A 24,858-nucleotide genomic window follows, 5' to 3' on the forward strand; every position below is an offset into this window, starting at 1 on the left:
ATAAACCTAAATAAATCTGTTAACTGATATAACCGAAGTGGTCTACAATAATGATTTTTGTAATCCATAAGATATTATAACAAAGTATTTTGTAAGATTAAGTATCTTTTCAATGTATTACGGTAGCTTCATGTGTGTTGTGTAGTAGGAATATATGTTTTAATGCTTGTGTAATTTAGCAAGAACAGCATGCAGATTACTCGTATTTGGTTGCTAGGTAAATAATTAAACTACAAAATATCAAGCAGTTTTTCTGGTTAAAATTTTAAATGAAACATTTGTTATTATTAAAAATTTGTTTCCATGGAAGAAAATGCTATTTCCCATTAAGGCTGGCATAATACCATACGTCTTAATAATGATAACTTAATTAATGAATCCATAATTTCCAGGAAAGCTTAATCAGTAGCTTCTGAATACCGAGTGCTCAATGCTGTGTATTATCCTTATATTTCACACTTAAAAGTGAACCCAATACAAGAAAGCGGATTAAAGTATGTATGGCTCGTGCTGTGTTCATTTCAGCGCAACTTATTGCTCCGATAGTTCCAATACATGGATTTTCAGGTATTTATTGGTTCATCTATAGGTTGACGCGACCCTATTGTTGTTTTATAACCAGTTTCAACAGTTATATCTTCCCGTTTAACCATTATATAATTTTTTTTATATAATAAGTTAACCTACAGTCTTAAGCTTTTGATCTGGTATAGAGTGCCATAAAATAAACCCATATACGTAGTTTATTAAGGGTGTTATTTATTTCAGTGGTTTAAACTAAGAACCTATTTCTAAATTTTGACTTACTATTTGAATTTATTTTAAGAAATCACTATTACAAATTAGTTACAGCAAAGCTCTTTACATTTTGAAATATCATATCTTATTAATAAAACATAATTAATGTTTGGATCAATGTAATTATCGTTCTACTTTATTGCGATTGTTTATGAGGTTACTTCAAAGAAAGTAAATAATTAAACTTATTTCAACGACCCACACCCCCGTCATCATTATTAGTACATTTAACTAGATTTCTGTTCAAGATATGTTATACAGAGTTTTTTTTTTCTAAAAGAAAGTTGATTAAAAATTTTTAGAAAACACGGTGTAAACAGCAATAGATAAGTCATATACTTTAAAATTTTAAAATTTTAACCACATTTTAGTAGATATGTTTGGAATGAAATACTTATTAAATTAAACTGCGCAAGAATCTCTCTTACTCGAGCACTTTCTCTAACATTTTCGCTGGAAAAATATCTCTTCGCTCTTAATGTTTTTTTGTCTGTTTTATTTCGCCCACTACTATATTACAAATGTCATAAAGTTTAACTAAGTTATAGGCTACATTGTTTAATTGTATGTTAGGTGTTAGCACTAGACCAGCAGTAATATTAATAGCTTTCTCTCAATTTTAGAACTATCTCACTTTGTGTTTTAAAATTGTAGTGATTATCTCAAACGTTTTTAGGAATATCGTGTAAACTAAACACACACACGCGCGCGCGCGCGCACACACACACACACACACACAGTATCCGCAAACCAATATGCTTCTTTTAGGATCCTGTTTACAATATACGAAGGAATATTATTGCCCTTTATACAACGTCAAATGTTGCAATAAACCCCACCCAAATAGCAAGCAGAGGTATCCCAAATTTTCAAGTAAACCACAGCATCAGCAGTTGCTCAGGTGTTGGAGTACCGTTTAAAAGTATTGCAAATTATGCATAAACGTTCTCAATACTTACAAATCTATTAAATTAGTTAAGTCATTCCTCTCAGTATGACATTATCATTGTAATAATATATTTGGAGTAAAGGACATATTCAAACGTCTTACATGATTTGGAAAATAATAAATAAATACTTTAAGTATTTCCATACATAAACCTGTACACAAAAATATCATGATTTTTTTCGTATTTGTTCACAAAGTAGGAATATTTGTGACTTTCCATGATACTCTTCCTAAATTATAAATGTTTACAGCTAATTATTTGTGGTGTAAGGTATCTTCAGAACAAACAATAATGAAACTTAAAACCTTAAAGAACCTTGAAAAGGTTAATCAGTAATTTAAATTGTGGAGGCTTCACTTGATTATTCCTAAATTTTAACGCTATCTATTTATAAATATTGATTGAATATCCTATTCAATACATTTTATGATTATGTAGTATTGACTCTATAAATCCGAGCCTTTTAGAAAAATGTGTAAGCACAGTTTACTGTCTAGCTTGCTGTAAATAATTATGCCCTGATATAATTCGTCATTTGTTTTTTAAAGTTTCTTATTTTTTAAATATGATTAATTTATGTCTATAGCTTTCCAGACGCTAATTAATTAATTTTTGTCTACTTGCATGCAAAAGATGTGCAAGAAAATATTATAAAGCTTGATTAATTATAACATGCTGGGATTCTCATTTATAACATAATTATATACATATAAATTTAGTCAATACTAAGTTTGATTTGCTGAGGTTTAGAGGAAATTTACTTCAGCCTGTAAACAATAGAAGTACGATTAAATTATTTTAGAATAATGTTATAATTTAAATCAACATTTAACATTGAGTTTAGGACAACATTTTAAAACTCATTCTTTTAATACTTTTTTGACCTATGAATTAGAGAATTCATTAAGAACCATTATATAGCCTACATTGAATGTGTATTACTTAAGCAAATTGCATAAACACCGTTTGAAGAATACTGGACAAATCTGGTAGATCTAACGTTCGAATTGAGCGATATTGCAAACGTGCACGAGTCATTCTGAAGAATTATTCAGAATGCCATAAATATATTATACTACCAAGTTACAGTCGAGTATACTGTACACTTTCAGTACATATTATAACCTATGTACTCGTATGTCCACATTGCTTTACTCGCAACTGCCTTCTGTGAAGAAAATTTCTGCAATGTTAACAGATAAAAACAAAGTGGTTGACTCAGCACGAACATAACATGTTAATGTAGAAGTATATAAAGTGTTTTCCGCTTTATCTCAAACTATAGAAAACCATTTTCCTACCATACAAAATTAGACTTGAAAATCATTTAACGGCATTGCTCTAAACCATCGGTTATTGATAAAATTACAAGAAATGCCTTACTTATTGTGGAAATAGTGAGTTTACCAACAAAATATTACTAAATTTAACAAAATAATTCATTGTGATGAAATTTCAAATAGTTGAATAGCCCCACTTACTCTTCCACTATTCCCAATAGTTTGAATACGAATAGAAGGAAAATATAGTATAATTAATATGTAGCTGGTTGTAAAAGATATGATAAATCTTGGAATAATAATGATATAACATACGTAACCCAACCATAAATGTTTTTGTCAGGTGTTACAGTTTGTTTACACTATGAACTGGATGGTGAACCAATCTTTATTATCATATTACCCATCTTTATTATTATATCACTTTGTTATGTGGGTGTGAAATAGTGAACAAAAATCTATTAAAGTTAATTCCAGCCATTACAGTATTTTTTATTATAATAGTTTAAAACAAAATATTGAGTTTTTAACAGACTTCATATGCATATTCACGAATGCCTTATTTTTAACAGACATCGCCATTTATTAATAATTAATTATATTTAGAAGGTACAAGAATGGCCACACATTTCAATCGTAAATCATTAAAGAAGACATACTAGTTGATATCGAAAGTAAAGACGTTCTTTGTGCAGACTTTGAAGAATATTGCTGCTTAGGCGGGCCGTTTATGAACATTGGCCTGAAGTGACATATTGAGCTCTATGTCATGTTTTATTTAAAGGATCCCAGCCTTAGTAGCCAAATATGAATGGTTTATTCCTCAGAATTATACTTATACAACTTTCATGCATGTTTTATGAGAATTCGTATAATATTATAACATAGCCTCCTTGTAATTTCAGTCTAATTTTCTAGATAGCCTACCTATTACTGAAATTTTTCAAGTAGTCCTATCATCCAAACAATTATTGAATTATTATAACATGAGAACTAAAAGATGTTGTATTTTTGACTTCACTTGCCTCAAACAGTAATTTTATTTAAATATACGCTCAAATGTTAATAAATGTATGAATGATTTAAATAGCCTATAGTATTAGCCCTTTTCATATTATTTGGGTCATATCTTGTATTATTATTATATTTTAGTTTTTCAATGTAATACGAAAATAGACGGCCCTAAATAAATATACCCGATAATGGTTGTTACTAGAAGTAGACCACCATGGTCTCGGCAATGCAGACAGCAATCCGTTGTATTATTTATAATATTATCATTAACTTTTAAATTTGATTATAAGACCAGCCAATCAATATGTATTAGATTTATTTCTTTATCACAGTACTCTCAGGAAGCACCAAGCATTATCATAAGACAAAATTTCTCGACTGCAATATGTAATTAAATAACAATATAGCTAAAAATAACAACTATTTTTGTTTTATTGAACGATACTCACTGAATTCTCGGTAGTAGGTATAAGGATTCTAAAAACACTGCTTAGACCGGAAACTTAATTTACGAGACTACTCTGAATGGTGGATCCGAATTGATTTCTTTTCAGTTAAACATCAATTAGATGTGAATAATTCTAAAATGAAAGGAAATTCATTCTAAAGTGTATATCCACGCTGCCCGGAAATGGTAGTTTAGTGATTCAGCAATACGGTAGTACTATGCTCTATATTTTGCGGTCTTTTGAGTTTACACGGAGTAAGTCAGTACTTAGTGTGGTGGGCATTTCATTTCTGAATTGGCTTAGTGCCGTTGCTAATTATTTAAGCAAAATACTTGGACCGGTCAATTCTATACTTTTGGCATTTTCCGAGTGTGTGATTCATCTGCTGTCGTATAATTTTCCACCTTAATAGTTTGAACTAAAATCTCTCTTTTAGACTCACAAATCTATAAAACGTGACTTTTGATTAATTGTGATAGCTATTTGAAACAAAAGGTATTTTCACAAAATTCATTAATGGTAATTATTAAAATATTAATACAAATTTTGTTTATAGACACAGTGTTAAACACAATAAATCCTCATCACATCTAATTGTTACAGAAATAATATTTGTCAAAAATAAAGAATTATACGACTTTAATCCACGACTTTAAAGACTCGTACTTTAATCCAACATTATTTTAATTCTGATTTCTTATGAAAAATAAATGCTTCACTATAAACGTCCTAACACGCAGAAAGTATTTAAATTTAACAGTGCATATTATGTTAGTCAATTATCAGTGTTAATAAATAAATTTAACTCTACACATTTATGTATAACAGTTACTGTGTACTCGATTTGTTCTCTCATCTCCAGTTTAATGTCATGCTTTCCTTACTCTTTAGAATTTAAATAATTGACCTAACTAAGTATTTACCTCAGAAATATATTGCTGCTAGAACAATCGTAAATGAAAAACTAAGTTTTAATGAGATTTACAAAACTGTCAATTTTAAATGTTTTAGTTCCTTTGTGAAAGATTTTTTAAAAGCTAATAATGTTAATGTTAGTATTTTTTGATAAAAGAAGAAATTTTATCACATTGAATAGTGAATAAACTAGTAACAAAACTATAGGTAAAGAATCGTTTTATGTATAATGATGTGCTTATTGTTTTTAAAACATAAGTGCCTTAAATCGCCAAAATGCCAAATGTAAAATTATTCAGAAGAGAATTGGAGAAAAGCGCAAATCAAATCCCATACTAATAAACACCGATAATATGAAATCTACCAGAGCGGCTGCATTTTAAGGAAGCCATTGACAATTGCTGCTACTTAGTTGACCATTGACATCGCGCTTACAGGTCTGATTATATGGAGAATCAGTGTAGGCTGTTGATCAGCATCATTGACGTACAACTATCAATATATCAAATTGTGCAATCAGGAGGGCAACTACCCGTGGATCATAACCCGTTCACAGTAACCGATAATTATGCATTTAAATACAAATCTTTCATACTGACCTAGAGTCAGGCCTATTTATGAACAGACCAATCACGATATTAACTATTCCTTCCTTGTTTATTATAAGGTGAAGAAGTAAAAAAGGAAAAATAATTGTTTGCTATAAACAACCTCTAGTCTAAGCCTTAGTACTTGTATACGTCTTATCTCCCCTATTTTTTCAAATTATATAATTCACGAATTGTAAGATGACAGGAGGAACAACATAAACATATAAGCACTTAATTTTTACATTAGTAATATTTAAATACTTAAACGTCCAATCCTGATAACAAATTTCAAGATGAATAAAAAGTTTTAATGACTGAAAGGAAAGTACAGTTTATATGTGAAGGAAATAGTTGTTATTAAACCTCAAAACACTGTTTTCATTCTGTTTCAACAAGTCATGGAACACTAATTATAATTATAATGTTTTTATATTAGATACAACCCTTTATTTTTTTTTTTATTTCAACTACGTATATGATAAGACAACGCGTTTGACGTCTACAAAGTTATTTTAGCACTAATAATAATACGTTGAACTGGGTCTTGGGGTTTTGTCACATTGAAGGCGTTACCTCCATGTAAAGGAGATATAGTATTGAAACCCTCTGCGAATGTCACACAGCCTGAGATGTTATCTCTTGATAGCGAACAACCAGCTTGAGAGCCTTGAATTATTCATTAGGTAAGTTTGATTTGTAAGATGATGTAATAATTTTGTAGTGCTACCTATAATACGCTATATGTATTTCAGTACATAAAATAGTTTTATTATCCATTAACTCACGTAATTTTATTTCCAACATTTTAGAAAACATTGAATACAATGCTTAATCACGTAATTTCAATATGAAATTTATCATAAATGTAGATTTTAATATCTATTTTAAAATATGTCTACACAACTACCTTATATTTAAAACGAATTAAATGAGAACATAATGAGATATTGAATCATTTGAACCATGAATAGTTTTAAAACCATGAGAGAGGGGATTAGAAGATGTACACGACACTCACATAAATAAAATGATAACATCTTATAGCACTAGATGAAATTGAATTGAAAGATATATATATATATATATATATATATATATATATTATACATCTGAAATTTCTTATATCTATTTAGAATATACCAATTAAGTATTTTTCATACCGATTTTGCCTCAAAATGCTTTCGCAGAACATAATATTTTTAAAGCTGAGGCAGCAGCCAAATGCAGGTTTTAGGTTTAGTTTTTCCTTGATTAAATTACTAAAATTAACTATGAAAATGCATGGATATATATATATATATATATATATATCTAGTGTGACAGATAATTCTTTTATACTATAAGTCTAGAAGTTAATTTCAGGCAATTTCATAATTATTATTATTCACGGTTTTTAACCATACAAGAAAGTCGAAAGATATTTCCAACATTTTAGAAAACATTGAATACAATGCTTAATTATTACAATATTACAGAGTAAGAAGATATCTCAACGAGTTATTCTCTCCAAGACTAATTAAAATGGAAGAAACGAGTGCAGCTAGCCCGTTTTCCAATGGTTTGAGTAGGTGTTTGAAAAATAAACAAAACTCTATACAATGCGTTTAGACATAATTTAGGATAAGTGGTAGAGAGGATTTCATAATCCAAAACTTTACATCAATAAAATAGAGTTTCCTTTAATTTTATTACATGTAAAACATAAAATTAAAAGATATAAACATTTTTATACTTTATTAGTGTTTCAGTATCGTAGTTGTTTGAAATGATACTGATACTGGTATAATCTTACTTAGAGTGATAAGTTAGTAGGCCTCATTCATAATTCAATGTTTCACTTGAAAAATATTACTACTACTTTTTAAATACAGGGCGTTTCAAAAAGGACTTTACAACTTTGAAAATTCATATAAATTTTATTAAACAAGGTACAGAGCTGGCTTTGGTGTTATTTTAAATATTTTAAAGGAAATAACTTAAATTTTTTTACCTTAAACTAAAGATGTTCTATGTGGCTTCCGTTGGTTATTCTGCAGACATCCCATCGTTAGTCGATTTCTTCCCAGACTCGCACTAGCATTTCAGGTAGAACTTGCTCAGCAGCAGCGTTAATTCTTGCTCTAAGTTCAGGTAGAGGTAATTCTAGCTGGCAAAGGAGGTACGTACACCATATCTTTTATGAAACCCCAGAAAAAAAAAACCGTTCAGGTCTGGGGAACGGGGGGGCCATGCAATTTGCGCATCACGGCCAATCCATTGACCTGAGAAACGGTCATTTAGAAAATCCCGAACATCAGTCAGATAGTGTGGTGGTGCACCATCTTGCATAAAGAAAACATTTCGTTCTCGGTCATCCTCATCGATCTGTGGTATTACAAATTGTTGCAACATATCAAGGTACACTATCCAGTTGATAGTTCTCTCTTGAAAAAAAGGGGCCGTACACTTTCCTCTTGCTCAACGCACAAAAGACTTTAGGGCTATCACGAACATGTTGTAATGTTTCATGTGGATTTTCGCTGCCCCAAATCCTACAGTTATATGTGTTTACCTTGCCACTTAAGTGAAAAGAGGACTCGTCAGAAAAGATTATGTTGTCCAAGAAATGTTCATCATCATCCACTCGATTTAACATATCCACACAGAAGTTCCTACGGGCAATCTTATCAGTGTCTTTAATTGCTTGTAAAAGCGAATATCGGTATGGTTTACTTACGTTTTCTTAACACACGCCAAACCGTCGTATGTGGTACTTGCAGCTCACGAGATGCACGCCGGGTCGATTTCGTAGGCCTATTTACAAAACATTGTCTCACTTGCTCAACGACTTCGTCAGATGTGCTTGGACGACCTGAGGATTTTTTATGTTTCACTGAGCACCCTGTTTCTACAAAACAACTATGCCACTCATAAATTGTAGGCCTACTAGGAGGATCTTTAGCGTACTTGGTACGAAAATTACGCTGAACTATTTTCGCTGACTTCGATTCTTCAAACTAAAACACACAACTAGCAAGCTCCGGTCCAGTGAAGGCAGCCATGTTTAACGTAACTGTCACTTGCGCTTGTTCGGCGCGATTAGGCACTAGCGGACTACGCGAGTCAGAACTTGAACTGTTTTTCTTAAAAACAACACCAAAACCAGCTCTGTGCCTTGTTTAATAAATTTAATATGAATTTTCAAAGTTGTAAAGTCCTTTTTGAAACGCCTTGTATATTGTTTTCTTGTCTAGATGGTAAATAAAATACTATATAATTTATAACGTAGAAAATATTTTATTTGTACGGTTTATTTGTTACTATATAAAGAAATCCCGTCATAGTGAAAGGTTTCTGAGCATAACTATACGAAACATACATGGATATACTTAATCCGTATGAATGTAATATCAATATTATACCAATCGAGGTATACTGTGTTGGTATTTAATGACTTTTACAGAAGACTCAAGTTATTTCAGGAAATTTTTACCTAATGAAAGAAGGAGGAATAATTAGTTAAAACCTGTAACATGATTGGTTGTGTGATTTTAATAATCTATAAAAAAATAACTAAGTAAAGGACTTTGAGAGGCTACTTGTACTTATCGTACTTAATCCATATATATATATATATATATATATATATATATATATATATATATATATATATATATATATATATATATATATATATTATGATTGTGTTAATTCCTGTCCTGAATATATATACAGGGTGATTCATGAAGTTCTCCCCCCACTTCTACAGCACATTTTACTAGTAAAAATAATGAAGACATGTTATATAAACATAGGTCCGAAAACGCTTCGTTAGCGAGTTACAGCTAGCGAAAGATTTCACCTGAATTCCTGGGTAAAGAGTAAAATAAAGCCATACTGAACTTTTGGAAAGGTTAATTAAGTAAGAAATATCGTCGATTCTTATGTATTTTTACCTGATAAAGCTAATAAAATAGGTTTCAGAATTGTACCTGTAGTAGTTTTTGAGGGATTCAGGGTTAAATGCAAAAAATTGGGGCACGAAACAATGTTTTTTTTAAGTTTGATGTACAATAACTTTGTTAAATTGGTAATAAATACATAAAATCAACAAACATTAATTGTGGAGAATTTAATTCTGAGAAAATTTATATAATCAAAGTCTAAAATAAAACAGAAATAAGTACCAAAAAATCGAATTTATTCAGTATAATACATTACTAGTTTTAAGCAAAATTAATCAGTTTGGGCCAACCGTACGCACATTTTTATAATAGATGTTCAAAAATGAGGCCATCATTATCAATACATTTTGCAGCACGTTTGTGTATTGCTTCTTTTGCGTTTCTTAATTTTTCAGGACTTCCCTGTATCTGCACAGCCGAATCCATAATACGGGCAATTAATTCATCACGAGAATTCACTTTTGTCTTTTATACAATGTCTTTCATCCATCCCCAGATGCAATAATCCAATGGAGATACATCTGGTGATCTTGGTGGCCAAGGGTGAGGCCCTCCACGACCAATCCAGTGTCCAGGAAATTGATGATTTAAGTAAGCAGAAACGGCACGTGAAAAGTGGGGAGGTGCTCCGTCATACTGGAAGTACAAATTTTGTCTGAGATGTAAAGGAACATTCTATAACAGCTGCGGCAACTCTTCTTGAAGGAAATGCAAATAGAACTCAGCATTTAGGCGTGCAGGTAATATGAAAGGTCCAATCAGCCGATTGTGTAAAAGGCCACACCAGACATTGACGCTAAATCGGTGTTGAAAGTTCTGTTCCACTACCTCATGTGGATTTTCTTCTGCCCATGAGTGTTCATTGTGCAAGTTATTGACACCATCCCGAGTGAATTGTGCCTCATCCGTAAACAAAATACGCTTGTAGAGTTCATTATTAATATTCAAAAAGTTGCAAAACTCCAAGCGAGCGGACCATCCCCTAGCTGTAGATGTTGAACCTTTTGTTTCTGAAACGGATAAAATTTGTTTCGATTAAGTGACCTCCACACCGTTGACTGCGAAACTCCTATCCGCCTAGAAATACTACTTACACCTGGACTGCGATGAACAGCATTAATAACAATATCATCATCAAGTTGGACAGCTCGTTCATAATTGGTTCTAGTACTTGGTAGTGATCCTGTTTCCCGAAGAGTACGAAAAGTTCCTGAAATTCTTTTGGTATCTGGAATCCTCCTATTAGGGTAACGTAGTTCATATTCTTGTACAGCAGCTCTAGCATTATCATTACAGTAACCCAAAATAAAAACCATACCAGCGTATTCCTCTGATGTAAATAAGTAAGGCATTTTTTTCGCTGAATAAACAATTGAATTATAACTCACAGAAAAATTGCATTTAATAACACGATTCACAGAACCCGATCTCCTGCTGTAGCTTGCAAAACACCACTAATACACAGTTCTAACGTAACATTACAGAATACCATTGTTGATCAGCTGTTATTCGTGCGTTACCAACTTAGAAATTAATAAAACAAAAAACTGCATTTCGATGATTAGTAAACAATAATTGGAAAATGTTTGCTTCATTTATTTCGAACATTTGATATAAATTTTTATAAAAAAAATACAACGTAATAAACCATGATATTTTTATTTACAAACAAATTTATTTAACAGTTAATCTTGTTTTCTCAATTTATCTCATCATTAAGGAACAAATATTTTGTTTTTGTTTTATTTTAACTAAATACCGTACGGTATTTCTTTACAGCTAGTAATGTATTATACTGAATAAAATCGATTTTTTGGTACTTATTTCTGTTTTATTTTAGACTTTGATTATATCAATTTTCTCAGAATTAAATTCTCTACAATTAATGTTTGTTGATTTTATGTATTTATTATGATCCAATGTTTTCGGACCTATGTTTATATAACATGTCTTAATTATTTTTACTAGTACAATGTGCTGTAGAAGTGGGGGGAGAACTTCATGAATCACCCTGTATATATATATGAGATGTTTCGGTGTAAACTACAATTATCTCATTAATACATATGTATATATATATATATACATATGTATTAATGAGATCATTGTAGTTTACACCGAAACATTTTTCTCACAAAAATAGCAGAAGAATCTTCGACACAGTAGAAGTATAGAGTTTTGTACAGATAACCCATACAGCCACAATATATCAATATTAGCTTAAAACAACAATAAAAGGGGTGACGCAAGGCTCTAGTCTTGGTCCTCTTCTATTCGTAATATATTATAAATATATGCGAGGTCTGTTCAAAAAGTATCGGACCTTTTGTTCTTCTTCGCGCTGGCGGCCATGCTTAGTGGGGATGTGGATGTGAACGTCATGCGCGCGCATGTACCGTTTCGTATCAAGACAAAGCTTCAGTCGCCGGCAGTCAGACTAGTAGTGTACACATCGTTTTAGTGCTCGGTGGTTTTTATGAAGTTATAAAATGGCTTTAAAATCTAAACAGCGTTACTGCATAAATTTTTTCCAAAAGCTTGGCGATTTGCAAATAGAAACAATTCGCAAGATTCAACAGCCTTTTGGGGAGTCTGCAAAGAGCAATACTAAAAAAAAGTGGTACAATCGATTCAAAAATGGTCAAATGTTAGTGAAAAGTGTATCACGTTCAGGCAGGCCATCGACAAACCGTAGTGAGAGTGTTATTGAACAAGTGCGAAATTTAGTCACCGACGACCGTCGTCTAACAGTCCGATAACTAGCAGAATAAATTGGAGTCAGCATTAGGTCAGTACATTCTATTTTAGCCAAGGATTTGAAAATTAGAAGGTATCCGCAAAATATTTTCTAAAGTTGCTGACAAAGGAGCAAAAACAACTTCGCCTTAAAATTGCATAAGACATACTGGACAGTGCAAACAGTAACCCTAACTTCCTGAACACAGTGATCACTATTGATGAATTCGGGATTTATGGATACGACCCGGAATCCAAGATCCAGTCATCGCAATGGAGAAACACGACATCTCCAAGACCAAAAAAGCATGGCAAGTACGCAGCCAAATCAAGGTCATGTTCACATTATTTTTTATGGTGCATCTTGAGTACAGACTACATGGCTAAACCATCACAAAAGAATATTATCTTGAGATTCTTCGTCGCCTACGTTATGCTGTGTGACGCATACCACCGAATCTGTGGGCAACAAACCCTTAGCACCTCCATCACGACAAAGCACTTTACAAATCTGTACATCTACTTCTAAGCTTTCTCGCTAAAAAACAACACACCTCTGTCTCACCAAGCTCAGTACTCCCCGGAAATGGCTTCCTGCGACTTCTGGCTATTACCTAAGCTGAAAATTCCCCTGGAAAGAACTTGATTTCAAGAAATAGAAGACATTAAACAGAACACGATGTAAGAGCTTAACACCATTCTAAAATTTACCTTCTATACATGTTCTGAACAGTGACAGAAGCGCTGGAAAAAGTGTGTACATCACCAAGGCGACGACTTTTTGAACAGCCCTCGTAAATACTAAAGTAATGTGCATTTTAAATAAGAAACTATGTTATACATTTTTGTATGGAGATGACTCTATCTTTAAAGTATGTGTCAAATCTCTAGAAGTTGTAAAAATAATTTATGCAAATTAGTTGCAATACTTTTCAATGAATAAACTAAGATCTTATCTATACAAAACAACATGTATGCATTACAAAACAAATCTAAATAAACAAAAACACAGTAAATTTAACATTCTTTTACAAATTTCAAAATAAGACAGCATAACAATTACATCTCTAGGATTAAGAATTAATAAACATGGTTATGACCTGAATTGGGACAACCATTCAAATTTTGTTCTGAGTGAATTAATTTCCGGACTTTATATTGTAAGACAAACGTTTTTACTTTTTATGAAGTTTTGAAAATGTTTATGTTAGTATTTTTTAGTGTATCAAACGAAAATCAAAATGTTACAGATAATTTTAAACTCCAGAAACAACCCATGAGAGTTATGCATGATTTTCAATTACTTGCTTCAGTTATAATTAAATATTATAAAATATGAATAATTTGTTTTGAATAAAAGTAATTTTGGATTTTAAATCTAAGACAATATGTTTATTCAAAACCATCTCATTATTAAACGCTTTTAACAACCATAAACTACATATAACTATAATATATAAGCAGGAAATTTGTTTGAATGGCACAGACTTAATTTTTTTACAAAAAAGTGTATGTGCAGGTGATAAATCCTTAGCTTTATTACATTTGTTAAAGTATTTTAAAATGTACAAGTTGAGGTTTATACTTAGTACAGGAATTCGAAAATAAAGTGCAGGTTAGATTAATTATACACAATGAATACATGTAATATTTGATATTATTTTATACTTTCGATAGTTAAAAATTAAGTATATCATTTTAGTGTTATTGATGTTTGTGGATTATTGATTGTTTTAAATATTCATGAAAAATGTTATTGTGACATTATTTCAAGTGTGAGATAAACTACTATGAACAAAGCATAAATTATTGATCCACTATATCTTAAACTATCTATTGGACTCTTGTCATACGTAAATATCTTGAGATCATTTATCCAGCCAGACTCGTAAGTGACCGGACCTGTTTTAGTGTGTTAAGACGTTATTTTGTAATAATCTATTGTCAATTCTTTTCGGTAAGTTCGTGCACAATGCAACGTTTAGTAATTACTGTAAATCTAAATGCAATTTTAATGACGTAGGAAGTAACAATCAATGGACAGAGTATGATTGACCTTTCCCTCACTACTCTAATAGCCTCTTCCATTCCACATGGTTTGGAACATCATTTAGAAATATCACGCGTGATGAACACAAAGTATACCTACAATATCAATAGCCTTTCCTGAAAAGTTGACTCATTTAATGGCAGCAAATGTGACTACAAACCGGTAACGCCCCCAACTTAGTTCGGCCGATTAAAAGGCCCAGTGGTTGAGAACTAACCTAGATTTATGTTTATAGTGGGAGGAAATCTACAGCTAATGTGTTTAGTGACAACACTAGATATAATGCACTCAACAGGGAACATTCCCTTGAAGAGTAAAAAAAGCTAGGCCACGCTAACTTAGTAACAGCCACTGAAATGGAGGTAATCGAAAGGGTTCAATATAATTTATAGATAAATTTACTCCACAATAAGCGTATATTGTTTCACCACTTATTTCTGTTTAGTTATTCACTGTTATAAAATTCGTCAGACTTGTAAATCATAATTAATTCAGTGTCAGCCAGAAGATTACAGGACAAAGAAATTGACGTTAGTCTTTTTCACACAGACTGTTTAATTACTATTTAGGTTACTGTCGTATTTCATCGTAGGGAGCTAGAATTTATAATTATATAATACCTCGAATTTACGTATTTTAAATCTTACATAATTCTATTTAAACCCTACAAACAGTAGCGCGACTAAACATATTTTTTAGATAAATTTTCTGTTTTAAAATATTGACATGTGTATTGCACAAGTCAACTGGTTCTCGCTTAAACGTAACAAATAATAATAACCCCGATGGTAAATAGTATTTATCTTTATACTTATATCAGACACCCATGGCTAATTTGTTCATTCTGAGAAAAATGTATAATTCACTCACATAGCCTACCCCTAAATTTAAATTTTATGTCCCTCTATAACTTTGTTATTCATATAAAATCCAGAAAGTGAACGTTTGTCACAGTTAATGCCACACGATAGTGCCACACAGTGATGCCGGACCACACCGGTCCGCCCCGCTCCGCGCCGCGCTGTACAGCAAAAACATGTTTAGTCTGGTCCGTCCGGACCTCCCACATGACACGGCGGCAATGTTATCAGATAAACATTGTACCGGAACTGCAGATATAAACACGAGTTTACGCCTCGCGTAACATATTTAAGGCGTTGTTTACTCTGCCTATAAACTGACACAATCTACTGCAATCAACCGTTATTGCCAATCTTCCCTGTGTTGGGATTACACAAACCCGACTGTTTCTAATCATCGTTAAAACCGTTCTATTTGTAGAACCTGTGAACACAGTTAGGGCTGCGCACTTTACATCATTTAAGATTATACACAGTAGTCACTTTGATAATGAGAGCAGATCTTTGATATTTATACAGGAAGTAAATACATTTGGAGAATATTTTGGAATATTATAAAATTCTCAAAAAAAGCAAATAAGTACTTAAAAAGTAATGTCTATTCGTTTAATTTTAGTACCGAATTCTATCATTAATCATTTTAAAATAGTTAAATATAATTTTTTATGAAAACTAGAAACGAAAATATTCAAGGTAGGAAGATTTAAAGATAGGATTATAAATTGAATAGGACATATGTATATATAAAGATACGTTGTAGAGGACTTAAAACATGAAAATAGTAAAGAATGGATAATAAATAACAGGATAATAGCTTGTTGTTATAATTGTTTCATTAGTCTCGTTACATGTTTATCTGAATTTTTAAAACGTCAAAGATGGTTTTAGTTTGCTATACTTTAAATTTTTAATACAATGAAGCCTTCTTTAAGAATGATAAATCTAAAACTCGTATTTTAAATACTGCTATTTATAATTTTCTTAAATACAAAGTTATTTATTGATCAAAATAAATTTATAAATGTTGTAGGAAAAGTATCGGCAAGTTACTGAACTGAAAGAACTGGGTTAGTAACATTTTCTTATTGTGTCTCTTGAAGATATTGTAATAACTCAACCCTCTATTATAAAATTATCTGAGATTTTAAATAATCCTTGCTAAAGTCTAAACAATGAATGAGCAGGATTGATAAACAGGAATATTCATATGTTTTAGTTGGAACAAATAGTCAGCAATTAGTAAATGTTATGTTTTCATTATGTTTTGCTTCTTTTTGGCTATTTAATCATATTAAAAAATATTGATCCTGTCTTTAACTTCCTGTCTAAAAAAACCCAAAGAAAGTCTCATATCCGTATAAAATTAACTACTGCACATAATCACTACGCTATCAGGGATTAAACGATATAAACTATGCAGCCCTAACACATTTTCACAGATTCTGCAAATATTATGGTTTTAACGATGATTAGAATCAGTTGAGTTTGTGTAACGAAACACAAGGAAGATTGTCAATAATGAATGATTACAGTAACCGTGTCAGTTTATACGCAATGTAAAAAACGCTATAAATATGTTTCTACCTATGTAAAAGCGAGGTGATAACTCTTGTTTGTATCTGGAGCTCTGGTACAGTGTTTATCTGCTGAAAATTCCGATGTGTCATGTTTTTTTTTTTTTTTTTTTTTTTTTTTTTTTTTTTTTTTTTTTTTTTTTTACAGAGGGCCAGGTTTCCTAGGCTTGGTAGTTGCCTCTCAGCCATCCGGCTTATTGTGCACCCTCTCCCAGGTTTAAGCTGTATCAAATCCCAGGCCTTTACAAAACCATGAGATCTTCTGAACAATCCTTTCCTATTCCAACCCCTCTTCCGTATGCATAAGAACACCTAGGGATCTTGAGCGTTTGCTCTGTAATGCCGGACATTCAAATATGACGTGCTTGGCTGTTTCGTCAGCCTCGCCACATTTCCTGCACAGTGTTTCCTGAACTGGAATACCTATTCTGTTCAGGTGGCTTCGGAATATCCAATGACCTGTAATAAAACCATTCACCTTTCGAATCTCCGTTCTACTCATTCTAAGGGCATCTGCTGCAATGTTTCTTGATGGTCCCTTGAGCATCCGCTTTGCTTGTACATTCCCCTCAGTATTTCTCCAATGTTGTAGGTGTTTGTTAACCATCCACTTGGTAACTGATCTACATGCTAAGTTATATGAGACCCCACACGTTGGTTCAGGACCGGTAAGAGGACAGTTGGCTCCCAAGTTAGCGCAACTGTCTGCCCCTTCATTACCTGTGATTCCTCTATGACCAGGCACCCAAGTTAGAATAACTTTATTGGTTTTCGCCAGCAATTTCATGACCTTAAGGCATTCCCAGACTGTCTTCGAATTACAGTCATGGTTGGCCAAGGCCTGCAGAGCATCCCTGCTGTCCGAGTTAATGTAGATGGTTTTGTCTTTGTAGCCCCTTTCCACATTAACTCTTGCACATTCTGCAAGGGCTGCAACTTCAGCCTGAAAGACAGTTGCCAGTATACCTCGTCCTCCGCGCTTCTGGTGTTGTCGCTACCTACGAGGCACGACCTGCACTCTGACAGCCCAGTTCACCAGACCACGGCTCTCGTCAATAATTATATTGCCGAGCTGTGTATCCGTTACGAGGGCGCGGAAATTCTGGATATCAGCAACATGGAGCGCAGCCACTTCACCCCACACGGCCTCCATCTGCGAGCAAGTGGCAAACAACTGCTGGCCGACCTCATACTTCAGAGGATCGCCGGTATGATGCCTCGGCCCCGTCGTCGCGTCACTGCAGTAACTGCGCCGATCCGTTCCACACCCTCTCCAACACCGGACCCCGTCACCTTGCCCTACAGCACCTATGCCGAGGCTGTCATCGGGACATCGCAGCCATTAACTACCGACATCCTGAACGCTTCGATGAAGACTGTTTCAAAAAACTGCCTAGTAATGAACAGTGCAAAAATAGATTAGGGTTATCAGGTCCGGCTTCAACAAAAAACCATTTTACTTGCAAAATTCTAAAAAATTTCCAAAAGATCAAATTCAAAATTTTTTATCAAAATTCAAAATTGTTCATCTGAATACTCAGTCTGCCACAAATAAACGGGACGAGTTAACACTTATGTGTAACGAGTTGAAGCCGGACATTCTTGTCATCTCTGAACACGGGTTCTCAGAGAATACAATCCAGTTCTTCACAATTGAAAATTTCACATTGGCATGTTCTTATCAAAGAAAACGTTTCAAATGGGGAGTGTTGCTATTTTTGTAAAATCCCCAATAGAATTCTGTTGTTTCAAAACACTTGAAAGTAATGACCTCGACTTTGAAGCCGAAGGTTTACAAAATTAATACAAAAACAGAAGAGGAAATCATAATAGTAGGGTTATACAGATCACCAAGAGGCTGTATAAACTCCTTTTTTGAAAAATTCGATTCTTTTCTAAATTCCGTAATCTCAAAAAAATTCATCGTGATCGGTGATTTTAATATTAATGTAATAGATAACACAAATCCCCAAACCAAGCGATTACGCGATGTTCTGAATTCATTCAATCTAAATTGGTCCATAGACTCGCCAACGAGGGTTACTGCTCACTCGAGCACAGCCATCGACAACACGGTCACAAATCTCCCAAACATCTCTGTCTCTGTTTTGAACGTTGCGATCTCTGATCACTTCGCGCAGGAGGTTGTGGTCTCTGGATGTTCCCTCGTAAACGAAAAACACCTTCAGCATTAAGAGAGACGTCCGACGTCCGACCGGCAAAATGTCAAACTTTTAAATAAAAGTCTCCAGAAAGAATCCTGGAATTTTTTTAAATAATTTTGACTGTCCGGATGCAATGTTTACGGCATTCGATAAATGTTTAAATTTTCATTTGGATATGTTTTGTCCATTGAAAAAAATCAAAACAATAGGGAAAAATTACAAAAAAACCTGGATCACAAAAGGCATTCTTGTCTTGTTCCGAGTTAGCGAAAAAGACAGGAGGTCTCGGAAGCGCTCCCCTCCCAAACTCGGAGCAAATCATAAAAAACAATCACAAGCCACTAGTGGGAAGAGAGACAAAGAGACAAGATTTCGAGTAAATGATATATAATTAATAGGTGGCAAACATTTCCATGCAAAATACAATTACTTCAGCACCACGGTGCACCGTGTAACTTAAGAACTAAATAACAACAGATAAAATTCCAATATAGAAAATAACATAATAAATAGAAATAAATAACATAATATAATATAGAAAGTTGATATATAAATAACAATTTCAGGTACGGCGGTAGTAAATATAAAATTTTTAACAGGTAAATTTTTTTTGAACTGAGGGGAGGAAAAAGGTTGTAGAATTTCTAGGCCCACTATTTTTGAAAAGTAATTTTGTTTCAAGTTTGTAGCCGAAAATTTAAAAAAATATAAATTTAAAGCCAATTTTCGAAGGAGGCGGGGGCTTAGTTGCCTCCACGAATCCGAATTAAAGATGAAATCCTCCCTTCAGGTCATGTAACTAACTAAATAAATACTGGCTAGGTACTGGCCCTCCTCCAGATCTAACATCTGGCAGCGCTCCCTGCACCCCAGTCCTCGCAAGTTCAGTATAAGAAGTAAAAAAACATTTTTGATCCAACCTTGTTCCAGAAGAAATGAATGGGAGCACTACACTCCGGTTGGATGCCGGTCCAATAGCGCTGGCAGGGCGCGGGCATTCAGTTGGCTTCAGTGCTGTGGGCAGACTCGCCGCATCAGTCCCGCTGACGGCACTCACGGGGACCCTATAGAATCCCAACATAACCAGTAGATATTCAGAACAACTTTACTACAACCCAAGAAATAATAAAAACTTAATTATGTTTACCACAAAGTATAATAAAATATTTAAATTTAACAATAAAAAAAATAACAATCTGTAACTAACAGTACCTTTTAAGTATCAGAAGACTATTTCCCAAAAATACCTCAAGACACCAAGTATTATAAGATACACTACTTGGTGACAATATTAAATATTACAAACAAAACAAATTTTCAAATATATAAACATTTACTTATAAGGCTAGAACAGCCATACTAAATGATTAAGCGTGATAACAATTACTTGTAACTATAATTCGCTGGATTTTAATCATTCTAATATAATATTATAATAATTTACATTTTGCTATTAAATATTAATTGTAAGGTAGGCATAATAATAATTATATAATTTACAAATAATAACAATACATTATTTCCCAAATAACAATAATTAAATTCTAATCAGTTCACGCTACTATAAAGGCAATAATTAAATAATAAAATTGAAATCATGAATGTTGCCACCCAATTTTGCACGCAACACAAAACACGAGGTAACAAAAATTTGCAAAGTCTGTACCGTCTCGCTTACACTAAAAAAGACAAAGTGTGTACACGGAATAAATAATTTCCGTTCGCCGAACGGATCAGTTAGAAAGCACTAGAGCAAAAATAAAAAAAAACTTAACTGGCATAGTGAAGAAAATAACAAATTTTAGAACGTGCGATAGACAGGATAGAACACTTTGCGACACGAACACGTACACGAGGAACACAAGTTACAAAAATCTATATATATAAAAATGAAACTGTTCGTGTGTAACAGCATCACTCACAAACGGCTGGACGGATTCGCCTAATTTTTTTTTAAATTTGTTCGTCTTGATCTGTAGAAGGTTATAGGATACTTTTTATCCCTTTCCCGATTCAGGATTCCGCCCCACTGGTTACAGAAATACCCGTAAGAAATGCATTGCAGCAAACATATGTTATTAAGTGAAAGAGTCTTTTCAAATTTTTAATCAGCTGTTCTTTGTAAACATATATAATGCGACAAAAAATATATTTATATATAAATTTCTTTACACTTATAGTTTTAAAGCATAGAGTAAGCTTAAGAGAAACGACAAATTTTGTTTAAACTGTTTCTGCAATCATAATATATAAAAATGAATGTTTGTGTGTTTGTCCTTTATAGACTCAGAAACTATTGGACCGATCACTATGAAAATTTGTATTTTTCTATGTAGAAGGTTTATACGCAATGCCCATTGATGTAACTAACCACCAGGCTGTACTGCAAGATATAAAAGTTATCAAAGCGCCTGCACATTATAAACTGCAATTACAACACAGTAGTTACGTATATTAAAATATCCAAACACTATTTGAAGGCAAAGAAATATACGGGCAAAGCTTAAGAGACGCGTGCGAAGCCGCGGGAAACAGCTAGTAAAATATATAAACTACTTATAACTAATCTAAGATAATATATGTCTGGGTGGGAGAGAAAAACCGCCAACTAATTAAGTAAAGAGAGAGAAAAAGACAATTACCTGCCGAAAGTAGTAGAATTAGCCAGCCATGTGGAACGGGACGAGCAGTGAACAGACAGCAACGCAGTAGCTTCTCCGAACGTGTCTGACCGCTCCGAACAGTAGCCGGTGCCGGTGCCGGTGCCGGTGAACAGCTGGTCGGTAAACTAGTCAAGGTCAACCAGCTGACCTCAACCAATCAGTCCAACCAAGCAGAAAATCAATACTCTGACGGAGTGACTCCCCCACCGACTGACAAGAGTGGCCGAGGTGGGAAAAATAATAGACAACAATAAATTGTCCAAACTGAGCCCCGGCTCAGTCTCAAGGGATAAACTTAAATTTTTTCACTCATTTTTTATAAAATCTGAAAATGAGAATTTTAAAACTTTTTATCAAAATTACAAGAAAATTTACAGACGAGTCATCCGAGCTGCCAAATCCTATGAAATTAATAAATGTTTGCAAAACTCTGATAACATATCAAAAACAGCTTGGGAAATCATAAATGGTTACTCTAAATCTAATAAACCAAATAGCTCTAAAAACATCTCAATAAAAATTGGTGAAACATCTCTCTCTCTCTCTCTCTCTCTCTCTCTCTCTCTCTCTCTCTCTCTCTCTCTCTCTCTCTCTCTCAACTTATGCCAAATTATGCCCCTCAATTAAACCAATGGAAGGGTCTCTTATGAAAATAAGAGACGTCAGCTTATTGTGAATAAGAGAGGTTCCTCAGAGAATGCGAAGTTTTCAATATTGTTCCAAGTCAAATGCTTGTTCAAAGTTTGTTTTTCAGACAAGAAACCTAATATTAGTCTTGTTAAAATAAAACGATTGATCATTTAACAGCTTTAACATTCATATCTGAATGAATTTGGGTCACCTAATCTTCACAGTCCATTTTCGTTATTTATTTCCCCCTAACGTAATAGTATAGGAAACATGCAAATATATTAATTTAAAATATCAATAAAAGTGGTGGCCAGAAAAATATAATAGTTTTCGTGCTTATAAATTTATTTTTACTCTCGAAAAGTTTATTATTATTTTGCTTCTAAAAAGAAAAACACTTCCCAGTACTGCCGTTTGTAAATTAATTAATTACTCATGGTTTACCTTTCCTGGGTTTATATTTGTCAGTTTTCTGACTAGATGGAGGAAAAAAATCTGATTTTAATGTAAATATCCCATTCCACTAGAAACAATAAGTGTGTGAAATTACCTTAATATGGTGCTATTAATTTTAATTGTTTATTTAATTTTTTTGTATTATTGGTTACGTTCCTTCAAAATCAATTATCTGAAAACAGGAAACACAAATTAAAATTATTGTCATTGCACTAGTAGTAGCATAAAACTGAAGAATCTGGTAAGCCGGTATTACAATATGTCAAGAAAAATATTAGACAATTTTACAGTATAATAAAAGTTACTTAAAGGATTATTACTTTAATAAAATATTATCATTTTCTTAACAAAATAAATAAATATACATAAGCAATATTTAATTTAAAAAACTGATTTTTTACAATAATTTTATTTACGTACATTAAAATCATTCAAAACATGCCATGTACTTAAGCTAAAACATGTCTATTCTATAACAAATCGGTTGCCATCTTTGGGCGCTATTTAGAGGTTTGGTCAAAATGAGTTTTACAGGATTTTCTAAGTAATGCCATTATTTCATCTTGAAGTGACAAAATAAAACCATATGTTTCATTTTAAGTTAACCATATATTATGTAATTAAGGTTTTTGCATCTCTTGTTTGCTGTGGGAGGAGAGCTGTCGTAAAAAGCTATGTTTTTAATGAAAGATTATTCAAACCCAATACTAGTGACATACTGGCTCTTGAAGGTAAGTAACATGTATTTCTTATATTATTTTAAAACTTTGATCTCATATTGGATTGGGATTACACTCATCACAATGATATTGTAGACATTTAACTTCTGTATTAGTTATTATAATGTACCATAAAAAGATAAAGGTGCCCACCAGGCAACTGCCGTGTACTGCAAATTTTCGCTCATATGATTTTATATTACCTTGTAATTTATAGCTGTGCATTTCGCGTGATCCGGTAGATGATCTGAAAGGTGAATATAAATTATGTAAGAACCAATAAAATTAATGTCTATGTTGAGTGGTTTTCATGATACTAAAGCGGTTGCATTTATAGATAATGGAGTTTAACAACAGTGTACGAGATTTGATATCTGGAAATATTGTGACCGTTGTAATTTTTTCGTCGTCTACATTGGATTTAGCAAATCATCCGATAACAAAATTCTTAGCAAAATTTGCTTTCAAATATCTGTTGCTTAAAGGAGGTTTTATACACTTACATTTCTTGAGGTACTTAATATAGTATATAAATATTATGTTCGGTTAAACTTGTCTAATTTCATTTAAAGAATATTTTATATTGTACTGATTAAGATGTATACCTTAAATATAAATGCAAAAAAAAATGTATATCTGACTATTTCAAATGGTTTGCAATCAAATGTACTGCCGAAGAACTCCAGTTTTTCAGATAAATTAAATTATTTCACATAAAAAAACTACTTATTTAATATAACTCTAAATTTACACAGTGTACTCGTACCTTTGTAAATATATAAATATCCGAAGTACCAGTATTTAAAACTGTAATTACATATTCTGGTTGTTGCTTATATCCTTTTTTTAGATAAGCGTTCGTTTGCATTTGCTAAAAATTGTATAGGTTACTGGCAAGTTATTATTTTCTGGTTACTTTATTGTTATATATTATAAATGCAAAATTTGTAAAGATTTTATTGCATTTGTTATGTAAATTACTTAGATATCAAAAGTTGAAATTAGCATATTGTTAATTTCTAAGTACCACTCACAAATACACTTATGAATAATTTAAAGAACGTT

This window comes from Homalodisca vitripennis, chromosome 4 (assembly GCF_021130785.1).
Source record: "Homalodisca vitripennis isolate AUS2020 chromosome 4, UT_GWSS_2.1, whole genome shotgun sequence".
Classification (NCBI taxonomy): domain Eukaryota; kingdom Metazoa; phylum Arthropoda; class Insecta; order Hemiptera; family Cicadellidae; genus Homalodisca; species Homalodisca vitripennis.